This window comes from Pteropus vampyrus, unplaced genomic scaffold (assembly GCF_000151845.1).
Source record: "Pteropus vampyrus isolate Shadow unplaced genomic scaffold, Pvam_2.0 Scaffold55, whole genome shotgun sequence".
Classification (NCBI taxonomy): domain Eukaryota; kingdom Metazoa; phylum Chordata; class Mammalia; order Chiroptera; family Pteropodidae; genus Pteropus; species Pteropus vampyrus.
Genome location: NW_011888836.1, coordinates 1,602,385 through 1,625,090, shown reverse-complemented (window position 1 = coordinate 1,625,090; position 22,706 = coordinate 1,602,385). Strand labels below are relative to the sequence as shown.

The window sequence follows — 22,706 nt, the reverse complement described above, 5'->3', positions numbered from 1 at the left end:
ATTTAACTAAGAAAGAAAAGATCTTCTCAGAGTCCCCCTGGCTATGGATGCCCAGTTTCAGTTCGTTGTCTAGCACTACTGCTTGAGTACCATCTTGTCCTCATTTTTTAAAAATATAAACAGCATAGAAGAGTCGTGTTGAGAGTTTTCTAAGGTTTCATTGTTTATGAGCCAGTTTTCTCAGTTAAATACTCTCTGAAATTACACAAGAAGGGAGCTATACCAGATGCTGAAGTCTATAGCTGACATGCAGATTTCAGTAATGAACTGGAACTGAGATGAAAAGGTTGAACATTTTCAGATTTAAGTATGCCTCCTAACCAAGTGTCTGTTATGGCTCTGGAGTGTGCACGGTCCTTAGCCCTCACTTCTCATAGCACTGGTGAAGAGGAAAGATAGCTAGTTCCCCTTTCATTTTAGAAGAAATTCAACAGAGACAGCCATAGCTTCTCTGCCATCATTTCAGTAGAAACTTACAGAGAATTATTTTCCTTCCAAATGTGCTGTGTTCAGAGGAGTTTGGGTAGAGGGCAATCGTGGGTAAGAACGAAGCACTCTGCACAGATTCCCTATCATCTGCATTTCTGGTTTGCGTTCTAGCACGCTGAAATCTCACGTCCGTATTATTACTTGGGGCTTGTTTATCTCTTGGACCTCTGTCCATTTCCCCAGTTTCTCAGAGACTGACATCTTCCATTACTCTTAGCAGTTCTCTCTGAAATCTCCTGAGGTCAACCATCTACCCACCTAGACACCTACCCATTGCCTATTCCCAGAATTTCCTATTAACCTACTCACCTTCTGGGAAATCCACCAATTATTCATCACTAAACCCGTATGACTCTCTTGTAATTATGTTCCACCTGCCCTTTCAAATTTCCCTTCATAGCTGTGGCTGGAGCTACTCAGGAGGAGTGTTGAAAGCTGAGACTCAGACTCCCCCAGTCATGCCTTTCAGTTTAGTCATCATATTTTTTTTACAATTCAGTTATTTTATTGAATATAAAACAATGCAAATAGGTATATTATTTATAGATAAAAGCAAATGAGCTTTTTCTAGTGTGAGTATTTAAATTATATGTGAATAACATTAAAATGATGTTTCAATTTGACAGAGTTTTATACGATAAATACAGACAATTCCTTTAAGAGACTGAGGGTTTGAATTGCACATTTACACGTTTACAGACATTGAAAGATAGATGAGGGAAAGGAAAAAAAATAAAACAATACATCTAAATAGAAATATGATTTATTTCTGTTTCAAAGAATACTTTTTTTCAAGATAATGTTCTTTCACTTCTTACCAAGAAATATCTGAATAATTCAGGAAAAGTTGACAGGAGAAAAAGGAGTCATGGGAGGTGTAGAAAAAAAATTATGCCCTATTATCACCTCTTATCCCATGAAACAGAAAATAATCATTGTTAATTATAAATATGGTATAGTATAAATATATTATACTTATTAAGGCACTTCATGTTGAAATATATAAATCATTTTTTTCAGTTCTGGTCTTTATTAGGGCCAAGGGGGCAGAAACTTTATTTTTCCAAGAAATTTAAACTAAAACATTTTCTAAAAATTTTCTGTTTTTATTATATAACCATTATCCCACTTCTCTATCTACAGTCCTCACTTCATAGGACTATGAGGTCATGCATTAGTGGACACTTCAAAATAGCATATGATAGTTCTCAAGGCAGTAAGGGATAATTGTAGCATGAGGAGTCAGGAGTCTTAAGCTGTATTTAAAATCAGATGCTAATAGTATTTCCAGCAAATCCCACTACACAGATTTATGTACCAAATTAACAGAGCATGTGAAAACAGATAATATTGCAATATTAAGAATCCATTCCCACACCTGGGATGGCCTCTAGCCACCTGGAAGCTGGATCTCATTGTCTTTAATCAAGGCACCACTATCTTTTTTTCTCCTACAAATCCATGGGACATAGCCTGATGGTTCCTGGGTTTTGCAGTCCCTATTTTGCCCTGGAAAGTGGCATTTGTTCATAGTCTGAAGGAGAGGATTATTTTAAACTGTGCTAAGAAGTTGCTTATTTTCTGCCTTGAATCTAGAGAGCAAAATACCGAGTGATACTATCTGCTATCTTAAACCTAGATGGACACAGGCATGTGACCACAGTTGAAGACTATGGAAAGCCTTTGACTAATCCATTGAGGTTTGTATTATGTCTAATCATTTGGTCCCAATGTAGCCATGACAGCTTGTTTATTCCAAAAGAGTGCATGACTATATGTCACACTGACTCTCCTCTAGAACCAGACTTTAATTGGTACCGATGCCAGTTGCCTGACTTCCATCACTTTCCATCTGAATAAGTTCATCATCGACACTTCATCTGTCTGACAGTGGCTCCTAGCGAATTTTAAAATTGATTCTGACAACTTCTGTTTTTAACCTCAAGGCTGTGCCCTGGTTACCTAGGTGAGTTCGACAATTTGATGTTTCTCTTCATAATCAGGGATGGTTCAGGACAGTCAGCCTCTGAGCCCTTGGCACCTTTGAGAGAAGTTAGGCCTCCATGTCTTATCCATTAGCAGGAGGGGAAGTTCTCAGCTGAGAAGAGAAATAGGGAAGTCTAATTTTCTTTATTTAGGTATAAGCAGAGATGAGTAATTTATTACCAGGGTGGTCTGGGAAGGCAGATGGAACAAGACAGACAGAGCTTGTGCCTCAGGGTTTAAACACATTAAGATAAATCCTACTGCAGAAGTGTAAATGTTCAATGTAGAACACCTCACCAGAGTTTTACAGCCTAGTTTTGGGTTTGGATTGTTTTGTTTCTGTCATCTGAAAAGAAAGTTTTTTTTTTCCTAATTCGCTCCTGGCCTTTGCTTCATTGTTTTCTCCCAGTTAGTTACACCTAGGGTTCTACCTTTTCCTCTTGCTTAACACTGTGTGTCTACAATTTCCTCTTGTTTGCATGTTATGGATTTTTTTCCTGACCTATAACTTTTCTGTTCCAGTTAGAGGATTTAGGTTCTTGATATTTATGTATTAATTAGGGTGCTTTGGGCTATAATGAACAGAAATTTCCAACTCAAATTGGCTGAAATAGTAAAGATATTTATTTTCTTATATAACTGGACTCAGGCCCCAGGCCCAGTACCATGGGGGCCACATGTCACCATGGACCCAAATTTCTCCCAGTTAGTTCCCTGCTGTGGCCATCTCAACCTCAGAGTCATGATAAGGGTGCTCCCTTTAGGTCACAGGACGTAAACATGACCCCAGAGGTTTTTAGGCTGCATATCCAGTAACATAATGTCCAGAGAAAAAAGGATGGGGAACAGGGAGGAGCACTGTTCATTCTCAAATTAGGTATTTCATTTCTCCCAGTAGACATCCCTTCATGCTTTAGGGGCTAAATTTAGTACATATGCCCATTCCTTCACCCATGAACAACAAGGGGAATGGTTAGACTAGTGTTTCTCAAAGTGCAGTTACAGGCCAGCAGCATTAGCATCACCTGGGGATTCGTTAGAAATGCCAATTCTCAGGCCCCACCCTATATCCTATGGACTCCAACTCTGGGGGTGGGACCCAACAATCTATATTTTAACAAACCCTTCAGTGATTCTTATTCAAGTTCCAGTTTGATTTTCACTAATCATGTGGGGTAGAATGGATTTAGGAGACTACTAATGTGACCTCTCCAACATCTCTTACAGGAGAAAATTGAGTTGCTAAAGTCATTGTTCTTTGAACAATGGTTTGTAGTTCAGAGTAGAAGTTCCATACTTCTTTTATTAACTATATGCCTAAGTATATATGTTATTCTTTTAATGCTACTATAAATGGGATTCTTAATTCTACTTTGGATTATCCATTGCATGTATAGAGATACAACGTATTTCTTTATATTAATTGTATCCTGCAACCTTGCCAAACCCACTTATTAATTCTGATAGTTTTTGTGGTTCTTTAAGATTTTCTACATATAAGATCATGCCATCTGTAAATGGAGATACTTTTCTTCCTTTCCAATCTGGATACCAGACTTGACTTTTCACCAAACATTTCATATGTAATTTTGGAGACTCATTTAAAATGGCCAAAGGATGAGAAATATACCCAAATAATATATGAAAAATCTATGTTATTTTTAAATTACTTGAATATTTAGGAAAAGTTTTAGCTACTCTACATCAGGCCTTGTGCTAAGTGCTTCCTACATTGTATAACACGTTTACACTAGCCTTGGAAATAAGTATTAATAATCCATTTTACAGATGAAAAAACAGAGGCTCAGAAGTTCAACATCAGGGATCTGAACTTGGGCTGTCTGACTTCAAAGCCAGACTGAAGAAGTATTGCTTTGAAGAGTATTCAACAAAATACTTAAGAAAGAGATTTAATAAACAGTAAACAAAATAATATTAACAACCTGTAGGTCTGGAGAATGTGGCCCACAGTGCTCCCTAAAGTGTCTGAGGCTGTCTCACTTAGATACTTCAGTCTTCACCCCATGCTGCCTTGGGACACCATCTCTGGTACTTGACTGCTCTGGTGGCTTCCTTCACTTAGCCACTGAAGAGGCCCCGGATTTGTCCCAAGGACCCTCTCAGTCCTGTCAGAATGGCCACCATTCTTCCTGACCTTCCCTTCTCCTCAACTACCCACCCTACTCACATCAAACTCTCCTGGCTCAACCATTATGTAGTTTTCAAGTGTAATGAAAATGTTCTTTCCTACAACAAAATGATTTCTGTTTAACAATTAATGAGGTTGATTAAGAGTTATGTTTTGTAGGCATTTAAATGGATATACAAGATATATAGTAATTTTGATTTAGCAGTTTCCTTAAATTTTTTTTTTTTTTGAGCCAAAAACTAGGTCTTTCAGTACTCAAACATTTTCACAAGTTCTTAAAAAGATCATAGACTCTGGGTACAGGACTGATGAGAGTTGCCTCTGGATAAAATCACTAGACCCCATTTTATATCCCCTTGGGTCCTGTATTTCTAAATGATTGACCCACCAAATCAACTACTACCTTCAGCTTTTCGTTTTAATTAATAATGTGCACTCATCACCTCACGGAGTTGAAGACTGGAAACAAATGCAAAAAACTTTTTTTTTTTTCCTGTCAAGTCATTCAGCCACATTATACAAAAAGATGTAACATTCATTGGATTTTTAGAAATTCTGAACATAGCTTAAGAACTTCCAGTAATCAGCATTTGGAATACGCAGCCAGTTTGTGGACTACTAGATAGATATTATTAAAAGTCTTTTTCAGTTGTAACATTTTGTGAAAAATGAAACAACAAAATACTCCCAAGAACATTACACCTACTTCACTGTAATTAACTCTATTTCTCCGGCTAAATGGCCTGATTACTTGCCCCTTTCTAGTGGGTCCCTAGCTATTTTCACAGCTTAAGGCTCTGTTGTGTATGTCTACACTTGGATTGCAGGTGATAATTGCCTCTTTAACAGTTTTTTCTACTTGCTCTCTAAGTCTTTTCTAAGTTTCTCCTAGCCTTTATTTATTTATTTTTTCTTTTAAGAAATTCCATTTAGGGGAATGTCTCCTTAAGGATTTATTTCAGGTATCAATGGTTTCTTAAAGGAGTCTACCTTTTCATTTATTGAACAGAGAATTATCAAATGTTTAGTACATGTCAGGGACAGTACAGCATGCTGAGAATACAACACTAAATAATCAAATATGGCCCATAATTTATAGTTTAGTGTGGGAGGTCAGTACCTGACTATCAAGCAAATTAACAATGGCAAATTATGATAACTGCTATGAAGGAAAGGTACACAGGGCTGTGAGAGAAGAGATCCAGAGAACCTAATGGAGATGGGTAGATCAGGGAAGGCCTTATGGAGGTGGTGATATTGAAATTGAGAACCGAAGCATAAGTAGGAGTTAAGCGAGGAGATGGGCAAGACTATTCCAAGCAGAAGAAACAGCGTTCAGAATCACCCTGAAGTTTAAAGTTTTACGTTCCACACTAGTAAAAATGTTTGTTAGCTGAAGATAAAACATTTTTTCACTATAACTGACAGAGGAAACAGTTGCTTGTATTAAGAGTAAACTTTGGATACAGGTAAAGAAAGGAGAGACTGAGGGAGACACTGGAGTGCGCTACCACATATCCTCTTCCCAGATGCCCTTTTCCTGATATAATGGGACCAGATTTTTGTGACCAGGTTGTCACAATTATATCAAATATATATTTTTTAATTCTTATCCTATTACTCTTGTGGATCCCATAACTAAATCCTCTGGCCATTTGACATTCAGCTTCCTCTTACTCTCAAGATCAGAGGCTCTTGAGCTTGGATTATTCAACGGAATAACTTTGGCCATCTGAGAAACCATTATGTCTCGTAACCAATTCCAGAAGCACTGAATTGAGATGTCCCAGGGTAAGATTCAGGTAATCCACATTAAAAATAAAAAAGAAAAGCTTTTCAGGTGATTATAATTTGAAAAGGACTGGGAAACCCTGTTCCTCTACTAGCTGTGTGCCCATAAGCAAGTTACTTACCCACTCTGTGATTCAGTTTCAACCGTAAAATGAGAATCATAATGGTACCTATCCTATATGATTGTTGTGAATATAAAAAGAGGTAGAGAATTCTGATTTCATGTAACGTATTTGGATAGGGACACAACCACTGTAGGAAATACCAGTTCTAGGGACTTTAAAAACTCAGGGTTGTCCCAAAGACAGGAGAGCTCCCACTGACTCATTTCTGGTTCTGATTTCTTTAAGAGCTGGGCAACTCTACCACTGCAGGGTCGAATGTGGTATCACAGATATTAAAACCTGACTTCATGCCTTCTTTTGCAGCTCTGCCTCCATGCTTCCCACCCCTATAATTGGCACGAGACTGTCAATTGTCAGACGATATTTCTGTGAGACAGGTGAAGGTCTGTAACTCAGGTTGACCAGTCAGAATACTTATATTCAAGGATATGGCAACTGGTACATAGGTTAGCAAAAGACCCTAGCAGGATGAATCGGAGTCCTTTTTCAGTAATTGATATGGGCACCAGGGGAGGAAGGGGTCTCTTCTTGCAATTGCTGTCACAAAAGGTGATAAAAGCCTGGATAAAAGCCCATGACTATCTTTGCCATCAAATGCAGGCGCCTGCTGAGAATGACACTGCAGATGAAGCAAAGCCAAGAGAGGAAGAAGAGATGGAAAGAGTCCCGATGATGATATCACTGGAACGCTAGATCCAGCCATTTCCCAAACCACTGTGGATTTCCCAGGGACTGGGCTATGCGAAGAAAGTCTCTTGTGGAATGTCTCTACATATTTATCTATTGGTTTAACATATCTGACGATGAATTTCTGTTACTTAAAACGCGGAGTTCTGTACAATTCCTTTGGGTGTTTTACTGAGATATTTGTAGTCAATATGGATTATTCTAGGGTGCTGCGAAGTTGTGTTTGAGAAAAGGCTGAGGTTATTTCCCTCTAACAACCCAGAGACACAAATGCAGAGGTGTAAACGTTATCATCCTGAAGGCAGGATTGCCACTGCCTTAGCTCTCTATGTTCTATAATTATTGAAGAGCAAATGTTCCTCATAAAAGGGTTTAAAAATTGATTTACTATCCAGAACTGCTCAGAAATTTTGCCATTGCTGAGATATGACACCAGATAAGAGTGGTCCTGTCCCATTTGGTAAATAAAATCACCCTAATAAACTTTAGTAAGAGTCTTTGTCTTATATTAAAGCTATATAATGTTGTGTTCTATTCTGAGTAGAACTTTAGTCAAAGCTACATTGAATACAAACTAGAATGCAGTTACAAAGAGTATTAAAAATGAATGAAAATCAGCCTGGCATATGCAGAACAATAAAAATAAGTTGAAGAAAAAAGTCATTATGTTATGCTAGTTATGGTTAAGACTTAGGTAATTAATCCGAATTTGAAATTTAGATAATTTCCCTCCCTCTTTGATGTAATTATCCATTAGACTTACTAATGCATATTTTTCATGTCAAGCTAGTAAGAACCAAAATGAAGAGGTGAGGCTGCAAAAGAGAAGGAGGTAAAGGCAAATTTGATGCATGTGAAAGCAAAGGAGTGTAGGAAAACTTCAACTTTTATTGTACAATCGATCACAAAAAGTGTGCAGGGGTGCCAAGCTATCTTTATTTGGTTATAACACAGAGGAAATAAATATGAACCCAATATATCTCCATTTTGACTACTCGAGGGAAAAAAATGCTGAAAGAAACAAGTCATAAGTGAATGAAAATATCAGCATTTTAGAACCGAAAAGGAAACTTGAACACTTATCATAACTTCCTTGTGTTTCAGGTTAGGAGACACATGCAGGTGGGTTGAAGGCTTTGGCCAGGGCCATAGAGCCACTTAGTGAGTTTCCTTGGCGCTAATCAGTGATTATCACCCTCTCTAAAATATACATCAACTAGGAAATAACATATAGGTCAGGTAAAGTTCTTGCATTGGACATATTTCTCAGAATCCTCGATGTGGGGATTTTGCCAGTTACCGAGTATGTTCATTCCAATTATGCATCCTGGCATTGGGGAAATAGCCACAAGAAAGGTATGGGGATGACCTCACTCACTGTGAAAAGGACCTGAGCTAAAAACTCCATTGATCATCTCACTGCCTGAACCTATCCCCTCCCCCCCACAAAAAAAAACCCCTATTCTGACAGTCACGTTTTGGGTCTCCTGAAATTAGTGTCACTTCAGAGCCAGTGTCCATTAATCCCCACGAGTCTGATTATTTCCTATTCTCCAAAGCTCAGTCACCCTGTAAAAGGCTGTAGCACTCTGGTTTTTGGGAATTCTGTGGTTCTTTTTTTTTAAAAACAGAAATTTACATTTGTAGAAAAAGACAGTCCATAATACCATAAAGACAGAACATCACATCTGGTGTTAAGTTAAATTCTACAGAAACAGGACAAAAAGAGGGGAGAAGTCTGGAGAGTTCTAAGACGTAATGGGGAACAAGGTAAGATTTACTCATTCCCTCAGGACAATCTATTAGTTCTCAGAATTGCTGGTGAGCAGCTTGCTCCAAAGCAGACATAAATATACTGTGACAACAGAAAAGGCCACTTTTACACACTGATATCAAGAATGTGATCGGTTAAGACCAGAAAAGATAGCCAGAGTTTGGTCACGAGGCTACTCTTTGAAAACCACTACCACCACCACCACCATAGAAAAGCTTGGATCTGTGCATTTCAGGCTGGGCTAGGCAGATGAAATATTGTCCTGTCACATTTTTACAAATCTGCTCTCAAGAATCTTCTCTACTCTCCGCAGTCCTTGGCCATCAGTGACTCTCATGAATATTCAGAGAATATAAATGTGGATAGATGTATGCCCTTATGAAGCTATGTGAGCCTTACAAAGAAGCTTTCTGGAAGGAATGGCAACACAATTGTTTGAAGTTAATATAATGATTCATGTAGTAGTGTTACTTCCTGTACACACACACAAATATAACAACCCAAAGGGTTCTCAAAGTCAAAACTGAATAAATGAATATTTAAGAATTCCAGATGCTAAAAATACACCTGAGATCTCATTTTCTTCTTAATCAGAAATTGCTTCAGGGAAGAAGGCTCTTTGCCTTCTGGAATCCAGCATCAGCTGAGTAAACTTGGCATCTTGGCAGAAATCAAAGATAACTTGACTCTTGCCTATTGTAAACAGAGAACATGAAATTTAAATGCAGGAGATACCTAGGAGAAAAGCTGCCTACCTGTTGTTGTGAGTTAAGAAAGACTTATGATATTTAAGTTTCCATGGTATTGCCTTTGCAGAATTTGAATTTATTCGAATTTTTTCAAATGCACACCCGCCATTACAAGCTCAATCTAGTTGATGGGAAACATTTCAGAAGAATGAGAAATAGAATTAAAATCTATTAAATTTTTCTTTCGCTATGAGTTTTCCATTTAAGTATATCACCATTTTCTCATCTATTGTAGATTACTCATAACTCTTTATATCTCGTTCCAAAAATAAAGCATCTTTCTTTTTGGATATGGGATTTCCAGGTTGCAGTTAATGTCTTTTTCCTTAGCTTTAGGTTTTTAGACATACCTTTGATCCAAAGCAAACTGGGAGTCTCTACCTAATTTTCTGCCAGTGGTTCAGTGAATGGACTTCTGATTTCTGTTGATTATTGAATTGCTTCTGGAGATGGATCTAAAATGCAGGCACTGACCCTTAATGTCAATCATAAAATTCTGAGTCCAAAATTCGGAGGCAATTTCATTGTTTACTGTGTATTTCTGGCAGCGTGATCATAAGCAGCCTGACTGCTTTATGGATTTTTCTCTCTCCTGAGCAGACTTAAAAGATGGCTTAGTAAAATCCACATCGGTTTATTGAGTGTATGAAAGCTGGTTGCTATTCTTGTTTCACTTGCTACTAGACATTCTTTGGCTTTTTGCATATGAAAAAAGTTTTAAGACCGAGAATTTTTCTTAGTGTTACTAAAAATGTATTTCTTAGCTAATTATAATACAATGGGTCATGAAGAAGCCACTTGAGAATATCTTACAATAAAAATTATTCCTATTTTTAAGTATTCCATATTATAAGAAATGCAAAATTGTGTGAGCCTAATTTATATGAACTAATAATTCATAATAAATTGGTTATAAAAGTCATTTGAAAGCTGTTCTAGGACCATAAAATATATAAATATTTATGTCTATTGTTTTTCATCTGCAAATAACTATTAATTGTGACTTTACTCATACAATACCTGATAAGCATTCTGGATTCTACATTTATCATTATGACATTTTTATGAAGAGTCTATTTAGGCATTTCCACAAGTATTATGTTTAGTGCATGGCCACAGCATGGAAAGCTGGATATTTTGCCTTTTTATTACTTTTTCTCCGAATACTTATGAACCATTTTCAATGTCAATTTCTGGTCTTTTTAATTTTTGAAAAATTAATGAGGAAAATTCTCTCTCTACCAAGATTCTTTACTGAGTATGCGGCCAGCAGCCACCCACACAACAGTTAAATGTCATTAGAAAAGAAGAAAATGGTATTTGCACAGGATGTATTTTGTTCTTTCTCTGAGATGGGTCCAAACAAATGGGAACCTTCCTGAGATGATGGCTGTCTATGTCACTGATGTATGTTCACTCTGCCCCCACATACTTCCTTATGGGCTTTTAGAAATCACTGATAACGTGCACACAGTTTTGCACTGTGGGCCACACAGACGAACTACCCAAGTGAGTTTAAAATGTTCTGGAAAACAAAGAAATTTCAGAAGGGTAATATTGAGAAAATAAGAAAAGTGAAGGCTCTGCGTAAAAGAAATTTAATAACTAACTTAAGTAATTTTTTATTACAGAGGTAAACCGGAAAATTATATTATACTAAAATTTAACCACATTATCACTAAAATATTGCATTATAAAGAACTTTTGCAAAAGTATGTCACCATGATAGAGTAGAATCATGCACTTTTCTTTCCATGAAAAATGGTCGTGGATTCTCATAGACACTGATATAAATCATTTTCACGGTTTTGCAAGTCAGGAGAGGAGGTTGACATATATATATATATATATACACACACACACACATAAGAGAGAAGGCATATCCCTGTATATCTTTTCCAAGATTTCTAACTTAATATTTTCAAATTGAGTTAGCAAAATCCTAACCATCATAGCCAAAGAAAGCATGCGTTAGGCACAGGGGGTGCAATAGTGCTACCCTCATAGATCTCATGGCCTGGTGGGTTAAGAGATGAGCATATTAACAAAAACTCCAATTCATCATCATGAGTGATTTCATAGAGAAGTACAGGAAGTACATAGGAGAGGTAACTTATAGATTTGAGACACAGAAAATGCTTCTAGAGACACCTACAGGGGCCTAGGGCTGAGAAACTCAATGGCCAGTTCAGGGAACTGGAAGAAATTTAGTACAGCTGGAGGGTAAGGGCAGCACGAGCAATGTGGCCAGAATGAGCTGGAGAGTTAGGTAGAGATCATATCATAAAGTGCCTTGACAGACAACTTATGAACTTCAGGTTTGTCCTGAGAGCCGTTGGGGTGAGGAATGGGGCAAGAAGAGCTCCACGCAGGAGGAGGGAAGAGAAAACGGAGGCATCAAATGGAAACGAGGTCTATAAGTGGGGCTACTGCCTTTGTAGTGAAATAGGACAGACTTCAGAGAAAAATGATAAGTTTAGCTTTGTACCTACTGAGCTAAAGGAATATATGGAGACATTCAATGGGTGTACAGATGCCCAGGGAGCAGACGGTGCTAAAGAGACCTGTGAGAGATCATGTTTCTACACATGGGATCATACTAGGAAAGCATGTCAAGTGGGAAGGGGGTCAAGGGGAGACTTCTGAGGTGCATCAACATCTAAGGGACGAGAAAAGGAAACAAAGTAGTCTGCAGAGGGAAGTGAGAATGCAGGCAGAGGAGAGTAGAAAAGCTGGAAGAGTCTGTCCTCATGGACATCAAGAAAAGTGGCATTTAAGAGACCTCTAGTATTTAATGTTGCAGAGAACTAAGATGAGGATGGAGAAGGATTTACTGGATTTAATGGTAGAAAAATTATTGGAGGAAACAAAACCAGTAGTTGATGAGAAAAGACTGATGATATAAGTTGGGGAGGGTGAGTAGAGAGTAATAAGCGGAGATGGTGATTATGCAAGATTTTTTAAAGACATTAAAGAGGAGGAAATAGATAGATTGGGAAAGAGAAAAAGTGGCTGAAAGAATTGGGTATTTGTTCTTAGACAGCTAATATTGAACCATGTATAAATTCAGATACAAGGAAATGATAGAGAAAGAGATGAAGATCGAGAGAAGAGAAGAAATAGAAGATGGGTAAGATCGCTAAGGAAGCAGACCCTTTGGGAGACAGAGTATGAGAGTGAGAAGGAGGAAAAAGAAAATGGAGGAGGAGGAAACAGTAGGTGAGAGAAGAATAAGATCTGGGGTGGAAGCAGGTAAGTCTGTATTTTGTTAGAAGGAAACTCAGGGTTTTCTTTGATGCTCTTTTTTTTCTGTGAAATAGGCAGAGAGGTGATCCACAGAGACACGGGGGAGCAGATATGCTTGGGGCACTGAGAAAGTAACATTCCAGAAATTGTCTCTTTGGAAAACAGTAGCGAAAAAGCTCAATAGGGAACATGGAATTGCCAGGCAACATTAAGGGTCCACCTATTTATCCCGGTACCAATCTGTCTCTTGTAATTTTCTATCACAGTCTACAGTTGCCAGATAGAAAAACAGACAGCCAGACTGATCTTCAAGGATAACACCATGAAATGTGATATTTTCTGAAACAGTTAATTTATGAGGCTTCTTTATGACCTGAGCAAAACATTCTCACAAGAATAGTCTAAATTGATTAAGTGACCTCAAGAAGAGTACATTTTTTTCCCCCAACACCCTGAGCCTAGGAAAGTGGGGGAGAATGGCCAGTGCATACAGTTATTCTAACTACTGGAAAGATACAACTCCATTAATATGATAATTGTTAATGAAATGATTTCTGGGTTATACATATATCTCTATGTGACTGTCTATTTAGTCCGATTAGTAGCCCAAAAGTTGTTTAATTCTTCAGAAGAGGCAAAATGAAACATGTAGAGCTACAAAGCTCATAGACCTAGGAGGTTGTGACCACACCAAAGACTGGTACATTGTGAGTGAGTCCTGGGTAAACAGCTGTTCCCTGTCTCGGGCGTCTCTCCCCATTTCTTTTCATTTAACTCTTTTTTGGAGTCTCCCATGTTCCAGACACTGTGGTCTTGATCCTCAGTGGGCTGCCATTTGGGAAGGCAGACACGTAAGCAAATGTTTAAAACCTAGGCTGATTCACATGTGAGAGATGGTGCTGAGAGGTTGAGAATTGGCAAGGGGAGACTAGAGAGTAATTTTGTCTGTTGGATTAGCACAAAAATACTTACTTTCAATACCATATATAAAACTCAATATAAAAGTTGGTAATTTGTGACTAGGGGAACATAACATAGAGAACACTTAATGAAAACTAAGGTTCTTTTATTTAAAAACAATCCATTTTCCTTTCAAGTTTTATTCCTCTTTAATTTGTGGTGAACTGTATACCATGAAACTTCTCAACAAACATCTTAGTTGCTTGAATTACTCTTCAAAGGTATGTTTGAAAAGAAAATCACAGAGTAAGTTTTCCCAAAGCCATTGGTTCAGTACTATTGAATGTTCTTTTGAAGTCTGGAGCTGTTGCAATAGTAAATTCTTCTCTGTACAGATTTTTCAGCTGGAGAACAGAAACCATATCATTGCCCCTGGTGACGCATCTGGTTGCTTAACTTCTCAACTGGGTTTTGAAACGGCTATGTTCAAGCTGCTTTAGGAAACAAACCAATAATTCAAAAGTGTCCTGAATCCCCTTGTATTTCAAGAAGAAGGGAAGCCAGGAGGAACAGAAAAGGAAGAGCACTGTGAGGGAAACAGGCAGTTATCAGGAATCATGTTTTAGTGCCAGTTTTGTTACTTATTGGCTATGTAATTTTAAGCCTTTAAGTTGCTCCTCTGTAACAGAAGGAGGCTGAGACTAGATCATGCTTTGGCATTTAGAAGAGTTTATTTTTCTTAGGAAATTCAGAGAGTTTGGATCAGGTTGTTTTGCATAATGAATCAATACTGGCTAACAGGAGTTGCCTATCACCATGAATTATTTAGTGAGTGAGGTCTTTACACTCATACTCAAAGTTCACACAAATGATTTGGTAATTATTTTAATCGATTCTCAATGAACTGTTAATTAGCCTGTTGACATATCAATAAAGCAAGAAGCACTTTGAGAGCAGGTTCAGTGCTTTATATTTGTATCTTTCTTTCCATAAATCTTAATGGAAATGTGTGTATCCAAATAAATATTTCTCTATCTGTTTTACTAGGTTTCTCATTAAACACATGTGTTTTAAGAAGTCCTAATTTTGATTTACGTGAGCAGAGGAGAAGATATAATGTGGGATCATAGAATCTTGAAGCTGACGTTTATTCTAAAGAACATGCAATTTGACCCCTGATAGAAACTCTTAAACAGGTGAACAAAGATATTATACAAGAATATTCTTAGCAGGATTGTGTGCAATAGCAAAAAAACTAGAAGCGACTTTAAGGTGTGTCAATTGGACGAATAAATTGCTGCATATTCCCATACTGAAATATATAGCGGTTAGGTGAACAAATTAGAGCTACATATATCAATGTAAGTAAATCTCAAAAACCTAACGTTGACTGAAAAAATAAGTTGCAAAGGGGTATATACAGATAGACACCTTTTATATAAGGCTAAACATATAAAAAAGGAATATAAGTGTTGAAAATTATAGAGATATGCACAGGAATGTGGTGATAAACATCAAATTTATGTTTGATGGTGGTTACCTGAGAAGAACAAGGTAATGGCAGTCAGAGAAGAAAAGAAACCAGAATCTGGAGAGATTAATCAACTTGTTCAAGGACACAAAACAGACTAGAAGTTGGTATCTAGAGCTCAGTGCTTCCCACTACAAAATACTGCCTCCAAAATGGAGAGCTTCGAAGACTGTCTTTATTTATTTATTAATATCTCCTCTAGACACACAATCATAGATAGCCATAGGGAATTCAACACTATAAGAAACCTTAAAAGGTCATTTTATGCAATTCTTCATTCAATTTTCGACTTTTCCTAACATGTCTGCTAAATGATGATCCAGCCTTTGTCAAAAGCAAAGCATAGAAAAATGAAAAAATAAGCCTCTCCAAGTAACACATTGCTAACCTCAAGGAAGACATTTCAGGATATCCCCTCCAAACCAATCACTGTAACTTTTGAAAAATCCAAGGTTAGGTACCAGCCTCACCTGTCTTCATTAGCTTTAGAAAGTTGAGCTTATTTTTTGGTGGGGGTTGATTTATTCAGTTAAGATTTACTGAGTGTCTACTCTGTGCCAGGCACTGTGTTAAGTGCTAGGGCATAGCAGCGTACAAAGCAGCACCTTGTGCCATTGTGTAAAATGAATCAAAAACAGCGAAGGAGAATTTTTCTGGGTCATTTGCCCTATTACACTACTCTAAGTGATAAATAAAGCTAATGGAGTCCTTTCTGAGGCTCCTCTAAGCTCTAGTAACTCTGCTTTGAGAAAGAGGGCTCTTTAATGATGATGATGAGAAAGATTAAGAAATGAGAGCCAGACTGTACTTGTTAGAACTGTTTAGGATGCAGGTGATAGAAACCCGACTTGAGCCTGTAGGAGTTCACCCCCAAATATTCCATGTTGGCATGTGGATTATTTTGAATTAAAAGTACTTGAGAAACAGCTGGTGCAAGAAGGATAATCTGACCCTCCTTTGTCTCTCTGAAAAAGAGAGAAATCTCCCATTTGAAATATACCCTCCCTGTACCAGGAGAAAAAAAGGCATCCTTATCACTACAGATAGTGAATTTAGTGTCCAGGCTATATAAACAAACCTTGTAACTTCTCTACCAGTTTACTATCTCAAGCTCTAACCCCTTTATTTGTCAATTCTTCACAAATTTATTATTTCTTTGTTTAAAAGCTATAAAAGCTTCTTGCCTTAGTCACTTCTTTGAGTCTTATGTTTTTATGGGGCTCCAATAGATATAAAATTAAATTTGTTGTTCTCCTGTTAATCTGTCTTATGCCAATTTAATATTAGACCAGGCTGAGAAGGGAAGAGGGAAAATTTTCACGCCCCTACAAGCCATTGTAAATACACCATCCAGTCAGGAACAGAACTGAAGCTTGGGAGAAGCTGACAGAGGAACCCAAACACTTGCTGAGGCTCGCTCCATGATTCTACTTCTCTCCTCTCAACTGCTTTTCTCCTCTCTCTTTGGCCTCTTATCTTCAGCTAGTCTGGCCAATGTCGTAGGAAACAGCCTCATAAGATCCTGAGTTTTGCATCATATAGTTCAGGCACTCAGGCCCATTCTCCTGGTATTAAAAACCAAAATCCCAAGAAAGGGAATCACTGACCAAGCTTGAATCAGCCACTCATTCCTCGGACTAGTAATTCACTGTGACCAGTGATGTGTGGTGTGCTATGAATGATGGGCTTAGCACTGGCCAGGTGCCTGCCCACAGATCTAATGAAGGACTCCATTGCAATATGTTGGTTTCTGCTGGGTTTTGCATTCTGAGTTGCTGGGTAGATGTGGGAGAGGAGTATCAGCCCCCAAAAGAAATGGAGGCAGGGAGTGGCAACCTCAAGAAAGGCGAGTGCAGAGCTGAAGCAATAGTGTTACTATTTACATGTGCTCAAAACACATTTGGAGAACAAATGCATTCAACTTATTACTAGATTTTTAAAAAAAATCTATGTTGATTGGATCAACTCTGTAGCAAAGCTTGGCCACCGCACATTATCCAATGTCAGAAGATTTCAAACAACTTTGACATCCATTACTACACTTTAAGTAGTATGGCTTCTGCAGTATGGGGCAAAGGCACCAGCACCCAGGAATATGCGAGACTCAGAAGGCTAGGGTAGACAGTTAAGACAGAGTCCACAGGGAGAAGCAAGTTATAGGTGGCTGGATGTATAATAAGAAATACTGAATTTGGAGGGAACTGAGCATACATAGTGAAATGAAGATTGAAATTGGAACCTGGAAGTGTGGAGGGCAGCTGGAGTTAGAACAGTGACCAACATAAAAGTTCTTTGTCTTTGAGAAGCTTATATTTTATTAAGACAAGTAGACCATACGTAAGGAAACAAAAAGAATGATTACAAATTGAAATAAGTGCCATAAAGTAATTTTTTTGAAATAATAAAACAGGCATCAGGAGAGAAAACATCAAAGGATATCTACACATGATCTTAAAGGAAGGTAATATTTAAGCTGTTCCCTGAAGGATAAGAAAAAGCCAGCAATGGAGACAGCCAAGGAAAACCTGTTCCTGGAAAAGAAGAGAGACTCTGAGATCGAAAAAATCAGGTAAAAGGAAGATATGATATGGCGGTGTCCAGAGGGGAGCAGAGGAAGCACATGTTCATTTGATTAAAAAAAAAGATGCTTGCTACCCTCATCAAAATCAGAGGAAATAACTCAAATGAGTGACTTTTTAAAGAAAAATAATTTTACTTTCCTCAGTATATGATTGATAGTAAGCATAAAGTCCTTCATGTTACAAGTGGCTCCAGTTCAGATATACAAAGCTCCCCTGGGAGAAAATAGAATTTCAATATAGCAGCATCACAATCAGAATAAATAGCCTGATTTTGGAGGGAAAAAATACTCGTTTTCATCAGAAAGCTTCAAGAGAAAAGAATTATACCAATCCAGTCTAGAAGCAAAACTTTATATGGCACAAAATATACTTATTTTGAAAAAAAGCAAGATGAAATCTCCTTAGTAATACTAAAACATGGAGGCCAGTTTGCTCATGAGGTCCTGAATCAATTGTCTAAGAAAAAGTGATGAGGTGGCTTTACTTTGTCAAAAATCAGAGCCTTGTAGCAACTACCTTTCACTTTCATACAGACACAGGAGGGTTAAAATATAACCTGGGTCTACTGGTGTTTATTGTGTTTTTGCAAAAGAAAAAAAATTAAAAGTAGCCATCTGCTTTGGCTATCTTGCCTTTGATAATAGCATGTAGGATTTGAATAGAACCTTTACTTACAGTCTACTGCCATGCCACCCTGAACAAGCCCGATCCCATCTGATCTCAGAAGTTAAGCAGGATCAGGCCTGGTTAGTACTTGGATAGGAGACCACCTAGGAAGACCAGGTGCTATAGGTGTAAAAAATAATTAAAAAACGGGATTGTAAGCTGACAAGGTCCTTGCAATCTATGAGGTCAAGCAAAGGTTGCCTTGCCTAAAAAAAACAAAACAAAACAAAACAAAACAAAACCCTGACCTACAGAAAGTTTATAGCACTGACCAAAAAGAACATACTTTTCGAGCCAAGTATGTCCAGGATCAGAGTTCTATAGAGCCTGGATTGTTGACAGCGAGTTTTGAAAAGGCAGGACTATAACTAATATAATTCTTACATATACCAGTTATGAATGTAAGACCTGAAACCATGAAACTCCTAGAAGAAAACATAGTTGATAAGCTCCTTGATGTAGGTCTTGGCAATGATTTTTTGAATCTGACACAAAAAGCAAAAGTAACAATAGCAAAAGTTAACAAGTGGCACTACATCAAACTAAAAGTCTTTTGTACAGCAAAGGAAACCATCAACAAAATAAAAAGTCAGCCTATTGAATGGGGGAAAATATTTGCCAATCATATATATGATAACTGGCTAATATCTAAAATGTATAAGGAATTCATACTACTCAATAGGAAAACAAACAGATTTTAGAAATGGGCAGAAGATCTAAATAAACATTTTTCCAAAGACATACAGATGGCCAATAGATACATTAAAAAATGCTCTACATCATTAATCTTCAAGAAAAATGCAAATCAAAACCAGGAGGAGCTATCACTTTACGTCTGTTAGAATGCCTATTATCAAAAAGATTAGAAATAACAAGTGTTGCTAAGGGAACCCTTGTGCACTGTTGGTGGGAATGTAAATTGGTGCAGTCATTATGGAGAAAAGTATGGAGGCTCCTGGAAATCTTAAATATAGAACTACCATATGATCTAGCAATTCCACTTCTGAGTATTTATCTGATGAAAATGAAAACACTAACTCTAAAAGATATATGTACTCCCATGTTCACTGCAGCATTACTTACAATAGCCGAGATATAAAAATAACCTAAATGTTCATCAGTGGATAAATGGGTAAAGAAATTATGGTATACATTCACAATGGAATATTATTCAGCAATAAAAAAGAATGAAATCTTGCCATTTGTGCCAACGTGGATGGACCTAGTAGGTATTATATGAAGTGAAATAAATCAGTCAGGGAAAGAAAAATACTGTATGATCTCTTTTATGTGGAATCTTAAATTTTTTTTTTAATTAAAAAAAAAATATCAGGTTCATAGATACCAGGAATAGATTGGTGTATGCTAGAGGGTGGATAGTGTGGGATAGGAGAAATCGGTGAACTATTTTTGTTTTTAGTTTAAATAAGTTAATTTATTTAAAATAATAAAATAATAAGAATTATTGGTCCTTAATAAAAACATCCAGAAGTTTAGATAGATTTTTATGATGTAGAGTAAATGCAAGTGTTATTTCAGTTGAGACTAAATGATTCTGGAAAATCTCAAGAAAAAAAATAACAAGCTATTCAGCGGGATCTATTTGATTTTTACTACTTTGTATATTTAAAATTGTGTACACAACTCTTCACTACTTGATAGGGGATTTTATTACATACATGTATTTCTAATATAGTTTTCATACAAGAATAGAATATATCATATTTTTAAAGGAATATAGAGTGAGTGTTAGGTTCAGAGGAGAGTGACCTAGGTTGTCTTTTTATGAAGTAGTTAAAAAAATCTGAAATTTCATTCACCATGAAAATCATCAGGCCATGCTATGGAAGAAGGATGAGACTCATATAGTGCCAGGACTACAGCTAGGACGAGTAAGCACAAGGAAGCAAGTTCCGGCTTAAAATATGGAGCCGGCTGTGTATTTGAGCAGATGCCTGGGGGAGTTGTGGATTCTTTATTCCCAGAAATATTCAAACACAGTCCACGTAGTCATTTGTCTGGATGGTGGAAAACCGAGTCATTACATTATTTATTGACCCATACAATATTGAGCATCTACCATACATATGTTCCACACTGTGGAAGGGGGACACCGAGGTAAGTGATACAGTCAAAATCTCTGTCCTAATGTAGTTTGTAAAATAACAGATGCAGACAATAAACAGAAAATTAAATCAACAGATAATTAAATCAACAGATCATATGTCTGACAGAAATAAATAAGGTGGGGGGCAGGGAAGGTGACTGATTGACTGTGGGGGTGATTAAAGTCAGTGACATGGAGCTAAGCCCTGACAGGAGACAGCTGGGAGAAAAGAATCCCAGCTTCGAAAACTATGAGAGCACTGAGTTGGCAAAGGGCTTGGTTAGACAGAGGGAGAGGCCAAGCCTGAAGCATCTCAAGAGAACAGAGGATGAAGCTATGAAGGCAGGTGACATCTTATACCTGACACAGTTTTGTGGGTCCCAGATAAAAGCTTTTGTTAAAGAGAATGAGATATCACTGGAAAGTTTTAAACAGGGAGTGATGTAATTGGATAAAAATTTAAAAAAATAAGTGGTGTACAAGATAACCTTGACATTCTTTCCTAAAGCTGAGATTCTGTTATGATTGGGTCTTAACCCTGTCATATTGCACACACAAAACAGTTATGTGCCACACGTCTTGTTATTTGGCCTATTTAACAGTAGCTGGAGGATAAAAGACCCAGTGTTGTGATTTATCCTGAATTGGCCCTTCTCATTAGTGCCTCTTTCTCATAGATATATCTGTTCTGTTCTAAGCTAGTTGGTCCTCTGTGCCTGCAACCCTGCCCCCACCCTATACCACTTCTCCCAGTGCTTCTATCTGCTCAGCAATTTCTTCACTGAAAAGTGATTGGGTTATTTCTCCTGGTCCAAACTCATTATTTTGCCTCATAATGGAGGACCTGTCTCCTTTCTGTCACAATGGACTGTCCCTTTATACCAATGCCTTGGCCTGGACTCAAGACCATTTTCTCCCTTACAATCCGTGAGACTATAGTCTCCTTGAGAACAGGGATTATATCTGCTCCTGTATTGTATTTCTGTATTCACCACAGTTTTGGCACCTCTGGTCTTTAAGTGTTTAAAAATCATTGTTGAATGAAGGAATACTCTGATCTTCAGCAGCTTGTATGGACATGGGATCCTCCTGGATGCTGGCTCTCCTCTCTGTACTGAATCCTATCATTCCCCTTCCAACTTCTACACTATAAATCACAATGGCTCTGTACCAGTTAGATTCTCCCACCCAATTTAACCAGAGCCTTCTTTTGTTTCTCAATCAGTCAAGGCACAAACTTGGGATTGTTTTCCTGAATTGTGGCTGAGTCTTAATTGCGATAACTCAGAAAAAGCAAGTCTGCAGATGTTCTGCATAATTTCTAGGATAATAATAACAGTTCACATTCATTGTGCACTACTGCTTGCCAGACACCATGTTAAGTGCTTTGCAGGCATTGTCTCCTTTAATCCTTACTGCAACCCTGTATAGAAAACATTACTATTCCCATTTTACAGATGACGATATTGAGGCTTAGAGAGGCCAATTTGTCCAGAGTCACACAGCTAACAAGTAGATCTGAGATTTCCAAGATTCCACTGAATGTAAAATTTGTACTCTTAACAACTAGAAAAAAAATATACAAAATAAAATTAATAATACATCACACACTGAAAATTAACACAAAGAAATGCATAAATTAGTTGATGATGATATTGAAAAATGGATGTTACTATGGAACTCTCTGTTGTGTAATTGGATAGAATTTAATTTCTCTGTCAGACATTTTTCCTCTTCACCTCCAGAAAATCTTATGTATTCATATTTTACTAGCATATCAGAGCGTATTTAAAGTTTTTTTTTTTTTGTAATTCTAAGATATTTTAACAGAAGAACCTAGGAAACTTAGGAAGGCAAGCATAGAAAATAGTCCATATTTATTAGATTTGAACGGCCTCAAATAAAAGTTATGAAAAGAACTTAA

General features: G+C 37.4%; 1 protein-coding gene and 1 pseudogene across 2 annotated transcripts in view; one reads left to right on the top strand and one right to left on the bottom strand.

The window, feature by feature from the left end:
- The window catches only part of CHST9 (carbohydrate sulfotransferase 9), a 199,228-nt gene that overhangs the window by 173,449 nt on the left and 3,073 nt on the right, over positions 1 to 22,706 (bottom strand). The window lies entirely within an intron of this gene.
- Positions 18,686 to 18,804, top strand: LOC111739952 (annotated as a pseudogene).